Here is an 8,997-nt window from a genome sequence, read left to right as displayed (position 1 = left end):
TTCCATTGACCAGAGCCACCGCCTGCCCACCAATCCCACTGATCAATGACAGAGCCCACCCACCAATCCCACTGATCAATGACAGAGCCCACCCACCAATCCCACTGACCACAGCCACTGACCACCAATCCTACTGACCACAGCTAGGGCCTGCCCACCAATCCCAATGACCACAGCCAGGGCCTGCCCACCAATCCCACTGACCACAGCCAGGGCCTGCCCACCAATCCCACTGACCACAGCCAGGGCTTGCCCAATCCCACTGACCACAGCCAGGGCCCGCCCACCAATCCCACTGACCACAGCCAGGGCTTGCCCAATCCCACTGACCACAGCCAGGGCCCGCCCACCAATCCCACTGACCACAGCCAGGGCCCGCCCACCAATCCCACTGACCCACAGCCAGGGCCCACCCATCACAGCCACCACCCACCCACCAATCCCACTGACCACAGCCAGAGCCCGCCCACCAATCCCACGGACCACAGCCAGGGCCCACCCATCACAGCCACCGCCCACCCACCAATCCCACTGACCACAGCCACCGCCCATCCACCAATCCCACTGACCACAAGCCACCAGCCACCCACGAATCCCACTGACCACAAGCCACCAGCCACCCACGAATCCCACTGACCACAAGCCACCAGCCACCCACGAATCCCACTGACCACAAGCCACCAGCCACCCACGAATCCCACTGACCACAAGCCACCACCCACCCACCAATTCCACTGACCACAGCAACCACCCGCCCAATCCCACTGATCTGTGTTATAGCCCACCCACCAGCGCTACTGCCCTCCAAATAAAGTTAGAGGTGAAACCAACTGGCTAGAGGAAAAGCAATTTAGCCAATCCCGCAACAAAACAGCCACTAATCCCACACGGTATGAGCCGCTAATCTCTCGGGGGACAGTTCAGATCAGGTGCTGGGAATTCCAGCCTCAAAAGGGACATTCTGGAACATGGACTCCAAACTGAGAAGAGTGGGAAATGGCCAAAACACCCAATGCTACAATGTCAGGGGTACAGCCTTTCATAGAACATACAGCACAGTACAGTACAGTACAGGCCCTTTGGCCCTTGATGTTATGCCAACTTTTATCCTACTCTAAAGATCAAACCATTCTACGTACCCTACATTTTACTATCATTCATGTGCCTACCCAAAAAAAAAGAGTCCCTCAAATGTCCCTAATTTCTCTGACTCTACTACCACTGCTGACAGAGCATTCCACGCATCCGCCACACTGTACAAAGAATCGACCTCTGACATTTCCCCTTCCTCCAATCACCTAAAAATTATGCCCCCTCAGGACAGCGATTTCTGTCCTGGGGAAATGTCTCTGGCTATCCACTCTATCTATGCCTTTCATCAACTTGTACACCTCTACCAAGTCACCTCTCATCCTTCTTCACTCCAATAAGAAAAGTCCTAGCTCCCTCATAAAACTTGTCCTTCAGTCCAGGCAGCATCCTGGTAAATCTCCTCTGCACCCTCCCTAAAGCTTCCACATCCTTCCTATAATGAGGTGACCAAAACTAAACACAATATTCCAAAGTTTAGTCTAACCAGGGCTATACAGAGTTGCAGCATAACCTTGCAACTCTTAAATGCAATCCCCCTGCGAATGAAAGCCTATATACCATACACCTTCTGAGTAACCCTATAATTTGGGTAGCAACTTTGAGGGATCTATGGACGTGGACCGCAAGATCCCTCTGTTCCTCCACACTGCCAAGAATCCTGCCTTTAACCCTGTAATCTGCATTTAAATTTAACCTTCCAAAATGAATCACTTCACATTTTTCCAGATTGAACTCCATCTGCCACTTCTCAGCCCAGCTCTGCATCCTGTCAATGTCCTGTTGCAACCTCCAACAGCCCTCCACACTATCTACCATGCCACCAACCTACGCATCATCAGCAAACTTACTAACCCACGCTTTCACTTCCTTATCCAAATTACTTATAAAAATCACAAAGAGCAGAGGTCCCAGAACACATCCCTGAGGAACACCACTGGTCATTGAGCTCCAGGCTAAATACTTTCCACCTACTACCACCCTCTGTCTTCTATGAGCCAGCCAATTCTGTATCTAGACAGCCAAATTTCCCTGTATCTCATGCCTCCTTACTTTCTGAATGAGCCTACCATGGGGAACCTTATCAAACACTGCTAAAATTCACATACACTACATCCACTATTCTGTTTTGTCACATCCTCAAAGAATTCAATAAGGCTTGCGAGGCATAACCTGCCCCTCACAAAGCCATGCTGACTGACTGTCTCTAATCAAGTTATACTTGTCCAAATAATCATAAATCCTGCGTCTCCGAATCCTCTCCAATAATGTGGCCACCACCGTTGTAAGACTAACTGGTCTGTAATTCCCAGGATTATCCCTATTCCATTTCTTGAACAATTTGCCATCTTCCAACCATCTGGTACTACTCCAGTGCACAGCGAGGACTTAAAGATCATTGCCCAAAGGCACAAGTAATCTCTTCCCTCTATTCCCATGGTGACCTTGGGTATATCCTGTCTGGCCCAGGGACTTATCATGTTTTTCAAAATTTCCAGCACATCCTCCTTCTTAACACCAACCTGCTCGAGCATAAAAAGCCTGTTTAACATTGTCCTTCTCTCTCCCCCCCTCACTCGTGAAGCAAAGCATGCATTAAGGAGCTCCCCTACCTCCTCTGACTCCAGGCACAAGTTTGATTCACTATCCCTATTCAGTCCAACCCTCACTCTGGTCATCCTCTTGTTCCTCACATAAGTTCTATAACACCTTGGAGTTTTTCTTAATGCTACCCACCAAGTTTTTTTCACATCTCCTCCATCTCTCTTAAGCCCTAAGTTTCAGATGAGATGTTCAGCAGAGATCTAGTCTGCTTGAGGTGTATGTGAAAGAACCTAAAAATAACTTTCAGAGCAGGGAGTTCCCAAAAACATGGCCAATATTTATCCCTCAGACAACACTTGTTGTTTAGCTGTGAGAGTTAGCTCTGTTGAACTTGGCTGCTATATCACACATTAGAACAGGGACTACAGTTCAAACAACACTTCAATGGTTACAGCACCTGAACACATCCTGGAGGTCGTGAAAGGCACTATATAGAACATCCTGAGGACTGGTTACCATCAGCAGAAACTGAACTGGAAACAATTGTGGCTACAAGAGGTCAGAAATTCTGCAGGGGCAAACTCAATTCCTGACTCCCTGAAGCCTGCCCCCTCCACCTCCCCATTCAGAAGGCACAAGTTAAGAGTGAGATGGAGTACGCCTCACTGAATGAAATTAGCTCTAACACAGGAAAGTCAACACTATATAGGATAAAGCAGTCTCGCTGGCATTCACTCCATCCATCACCTTCAACACTCACTCCCACCACCACCAATACAGTGTTAGCAATAGGCAATAGACAATAGGTGCAGGAGTAGGCCACTCTGCCCTTCGAGCAGACTGCATCATGGACAAGACAGTGCATCAACATATTTGGCTTCCTTCAACAGCATTTTCTGAATCCACAATCCAATTCATCAAGGCTTCTTAGACAGCAACTTCCACTGCCACTTCCGTCTAGAAGGATAAGGGCAGCAGATATGTAGGAACACCATCTCCTGCAAATTTCCCTCCACACTACTTACCATTCTTACTTGGAAATATATCACCATCCCTTCACTGTTGCCGAGTCAAATCCTGGAATTCACTGCCTGAGGGCACTGTGGGTCAACTGACAGCATGTGGACTGCAACTGGTTCAAGATGGCAACTTACCCCATCTTCTCAAGGGGCAACTAGGGATGGGCAATAAATGCTGGCCCAACAAGTAACGCGTACAGAACATTAACAGAAATTATAAAAAAACACTTTCTGCTTTTTATAATAACTTAAATACAACCATGATATTCAGGGGGCAAAGTCAGGAAGAAATTCTTCACAGAAAAGTGGTGGATGGTTTGAGCTCCCAGATGGATTCAGCCCACAGAGGTCTGGTCTTGTTCTACAGTGTAAAGGCTGCTCTCAGGTCAGATTGTCCCTATTCTGAGTCTGCTACACCTCTGTCCCTGCCTTATCTAAGAGTGATTGCTGTCAAACTCCCAGGAGCTCCAACTAACTTTATTTTTAAAACACCGATGTACAGAACAGTGATCTCTGTAATATAGTTTGCGGGTACCTCTCTCCCCAGAACAGTGATAGTATGTGATGCTGACATCAAAATGATATTACTACCATTGACACATTCATTCGCATTCTACTGCAGAGGAAAATGGCACTTCTCCTGCCCCACACCAGGGGTTGGGGCTGAACCACCAACATGCAAGCTGGGATGAATAGATTTGTGTTGAGTCAGAAAATCGAGTGAAGCTGCAGGGATTTAAGTATCAGATAAGGCCGTAAAGGGAAAGAAGGGACCACACTGTCCTCAGCAGTCTTCTCTCAAGTCACTCTGTGACTGTGCAACATTATCCACTGTCACTGGAATGGAAACGAAGTGAAAGGGGAACAGTGAAGAGGCAAACAATGGAAATCTGAAATAACACTCAGCAAATCTGGCAGCATCATTTCAAGTTCATGGTCTTCTACCAGAACTTCCAGATGTCAAGAGACGCATGATATTTAGGCAAAGAGTGGGTGAGATGAGTCAAGAAAACAGCAGGGAAGGGCTTTGGGCAGCAGCAATTGATGGGCACCACAAAGTGAAACCAGCCAATTAGAAACTTGCCACAAACATGGGCGATGTATCTAAGATTCAGGTACAATCACAACCATGAACACAGAAGCATCAGATCTCAGGCCTGTGCTGAGATCGTTGAACTAAATTGGTCAAAGGGTACAGAGCTCCTTGCGCCACTATCTTTGGACATGGTGAGTGGGAAACAGCAGAGTTCCCCGCTCCCCAATCACCCGAACCAGCTTGAGTTGCAAATACTCCGAACCAATCAGTGCCGGCACCCAGGTTCTCTTACGATGCCACCCACAGTCAGTCAAACGGTTTGCCTCCAGCCAGGTGGCAAGAGATTACCCAGATGGAGTTACCAGAAGGAAGCTTGTGGCAGGGCCAATAAGGAGGAAGGAAAGAGGGGAAGAGACATGAGGAGGGCAAAGAGGAGAAAAGGGCACGAGAGAGACTGTACCGGAGGGTGGCTCAGTGGTTAGCACTGTTGCCTCAGCGCCAGGGCGCTGGGTTCAATTCCAGCCTCAGGCGACTGTCTGTATGGAGTTCACACATGCTCCCCATGTGTGTGTGGGTTTCCTCTGGGTGCTCCGGTGAATTGGTCGTTAGGAGTATTAGTCAGTGGTAAATATACGGTAAGGGAATGGGTTTGGGGGGGGGGGGTTACTCTTCAGAAGGTTGGTGTGGACTTGTTGGGCCGAAGGGCCTGTTTCCATACTGTAGTGAATCTAATTTAAAAAAGGGGTAGATGAAGGGTGGTGGGGAATCTGAAGCGCAGGAGGAAGGCGGATAAAATACAAAACAAAGTGTTTATGGGATAAAGACAGGGAAATCAAATTCAGAATGAGATGATCAGCTATAATCTCCTTGGACACGGGAGCTAACTCAATGGGCCAAATGGCTTATTTCTACCACTAAATTTTCTGGGTTTTGGAGCGAGGTCGGATAGTCAAATTCGAACAGCTCTCAAATCAAACTGGGATGGGGCGACTGATTCGGATTTCTGTTTCAACACACACAGCATATCCTGACCACACTGCCTCAGAAGTCAGGACGCCCCTACTCTCTCTCTCTCCCTAAATGTTTGCTTTGTGTGACTTTAACGCTATGATACCCTGCCTCCCCACAGTGATCCCACACCCCCCGTTTCAGGCCTTCACAATTGCTTTTTTAACCAACACTGAGGTCTAGACTAACACTCTGGACAATGCATTCAAATCCTACCCCAGCCACCAAGTTCAAGCAATAATCTAGAATTGCAAGCTAGTCCCCATGAGGAATTATCATGTTACTATAAAAAGCCAGCTGGTACATTAATGCCCATTTATGGGGAAGGAAATCTGCCACCCTTACCCAGTCTGGCCTCCTTGTGACTCCAGACACACTGCAGTGTGGCTGACTCCTAACTGCCATCTGAAATGGTCCCCAGCAATCAGCCAACAAATACTAGCCTCACCGACATCTACGCCCCGTGAAAGAATAGCTTCGTGATTCTCAGAAAGCACACCAGCTGGCAACAAAATACAACAGCACGAGAGTGTACTGACTGATCCCATCCCACCTCATTGTGCCATGAGCCACAAAGTCTAAATTTTTCTCTTTCCCCTCCCTCAAGCCCTTTAATCTTCCTGATCTCGAAGAACCAGCTCTCATTTGAAACACCCGCAAGCCTGTGTGTAAGGAGAAACAGGCTGACTTGCCCTTTTTAAATTCGGTCTTGGATTCCCATTGTTTCAGTCTGGCTGCTTGACAGAAGCTGCTCCCTTACTGAGATGGTAGGCTGGCTTTTCCAAATTATGTTTGATGCATTCAGGGATCTGTCATGGCAATGGAATTAAGCAGAAGTCAACTCCTGCTGCCCTCTGCATTGGCAGGAGCTGCTGCCAGGAATATGCATGCCTGAAAAGCCACAAGATCCAAGTTAAATCTTTCAACAGTCTCTCCATTACTGGTTTCTATCACAATGACACATTATTTTTGCTGTCTTTTAAAAGAAAAGATTAGTTTATAACGAGATTGCCCAGGCATTATAACCAGCTTCGAAATAGATCACTGTTCTTTCATCCTGTGGCTCAACACCACCCAGGATGAAGCAGCTCACTTGTCACCCATGTATCCATTCCCTCCACTACAAACACTCAGTAGCAATAGTGCACATTGTCTGCAAGATGTACTGCAGAAATTCACCAAGGGTCCTGAGATAACATGTTCCAAAACCACAACTACTTCCATCTAGAGGGACAAAGGCAGCAGATGCATGGTAACACCATCCTCTGCAAGTTCTCCTCCAAACCACACGTGGACCACAGCAGTTCAAGGCGGCGGCTCACCACCATCTTTTCAGCATGCTGGTTCAGTGATTAGCACTGCTGGCTCATGGCACCAGGGACCCAAGAATCCTGCCTCAAGTGACTTACTGCGTGCAATTTGCATTCTCCCAGTGTCGGAGTGGGCTTCCTCCCACAGTCCAAAGATGTGCAGGTTAGGTGGATTGGCTGTGTTGAATCTCTCAGTGTCTAGAGATGTGCAGGCTAACTGCGGGAAATGCAAAGCTACAGGGACGGGGCAGATCTGGGTGGGATGCTCTTCAGAGGATCGGTGTAGACTCAATGGAGCAAATGGCCTGCTTCCGCACTGGTGGGATTCTAAGATTCTCTAGGGCAACTAGGGACAGGCAATAAAAGTTGGTGTAGCCATGATGAGCACACCCCATAAAATAATTTTATTTTTAAACAAAACACAGTCAGTAAGCATTAAGGAACCTTGATCACAGGATTTGCTCTGAAACTTAAGTGTCTTGGTGAAGGAATAGCTCAGGAGGAATTACTGTGTGAATGATACACACACTAGCCGGACTCTTGCAATTCAAAACGAAGGACCAGCAGGTTCATTTCCAAGAGTTTATTCATTTTAAATGCATTTCTGGGAGCTAAGCACCCTCACTCCTCAGCTCCAGCCCCTTGCCTGCCCTCGGTCCATTGGCCCATTCTTTCTCCCCTCGCCTAGAATTCACCCTTCTAGTATCTTACCCCCATTCCAACACCACACTGCTTCCCCCCCCCACACCCCATGACCCTTGGTTAGCTCAGCTTAGCTGCACTGCAGAACATAAGGGATCATTAGCACAGGTAACAGCAAGCAGAGAATGGGGAAGGGGGAGATGGAAGTAGCTTCATGTTTGGGATGCTCAATGTCGAAAAATCTCCAGTGGAGCATTTGTCACTTTTTCACACGCCGAGCTGAATTTTTGTTTTAAAGAATTTTTGCGTTTTTTTTTAAATCATGGGATATGGTCATTTCCAGTTAGACCAATATTCATGCCCATCCCCACTTATAGAGGGAGCACATAGGTCTAGAGTCACCTAAAGGCCAGACCGTAGAGTCAAAGAGATAGACACCACGGAAACAAACCCTGCAGTCCAACTCATTCACACCGGCCAGTCCCATTTGCCAGCATTTGGCTCATATCGCTCTAAACCCTTCCTATTCATATACCCATCGATTTGCGTTTTACATGTTGTAATTGTACCAGCCTGCAATACTTCCTCTGGCAGCTCACTCCAAACACACACCATCCTTAGCGTGAAACAGTTGTCCCTTAGGTCCCTTTTAAATCTTTCCCCTCACCCTAAAACGATGTCTTCTAGTTCTGAACCCCAGGGAAAAAAATGTTGTTTATTTACACTATCTATGCCCCTCATAACTTTATAAACCTCTATAAGGACACTCCTCAGCTATCAACGTTCCAGGGAAAACAGTCCCAGCCTATTCAGCCTCTCCCTATAGCTCAGGCAGGGAGGACAGACTTCTTTCTGCCTAATCCTTTTAAAGACTTCTTCTACATCTGGTTGAATCCTTGAGCTCTGGCAAAACCTATATATTAGTGTGCTCAAGTGCCATTATATGTGCATGTATGCACACAAATGCAGAGGTGCGTAAAAGTGAGCGAGGGAGTTAGAGAGAATTAGAGTTATTGTCACATGTACACAAGTATTAGAATACAGGAGTACAATGTACGAAGTCACCATTCACTGGCGCCATCTTGATTTCAAATTCATAATTTTAAAAATCCACAGGAGAAATAAAAGAAAGAGCCAAAAGAAAAAAAAATCTAGATTTTAGCATGCTTGGTCTGGAGTGCCACACAGTCTGAGAGCAGGGCATGGAGAGAACTGTGGGAGGGGGTCATCACTGCAGTTGTGTCCTGTCCCCTGGTGAAACCTAGGAGGAATTACTTTCAGTCCAGTCACTGATAGCGTGACCAGAACAGGAACCCATCACCATTCACCCACTCCCCCACAGCCCCTC

Source organism: Chiloscyllium plagiosum, unplaced genomic scaffold (genome assembly GCF_037043375.1).
Source record: "Chiloscyllium plagiosum isolate Xiang-an unplaced genomic scaffold, Cpla_swu_hap1 HiC_scaffold_45, whole genome shotgun sequence".
Lineage (NCBI taxonomy): Eukaryota > Metazoa > Chordata > Chondrichthyes > Orectolobiformes > Hemiscylliidae > Chiloscyllium > Chiloscyllium plagiosum.
The sequence above is the reverse complement of the archived record's forward strand: the minus strand, read 5'-3'. Positions refer to the sequence as shown.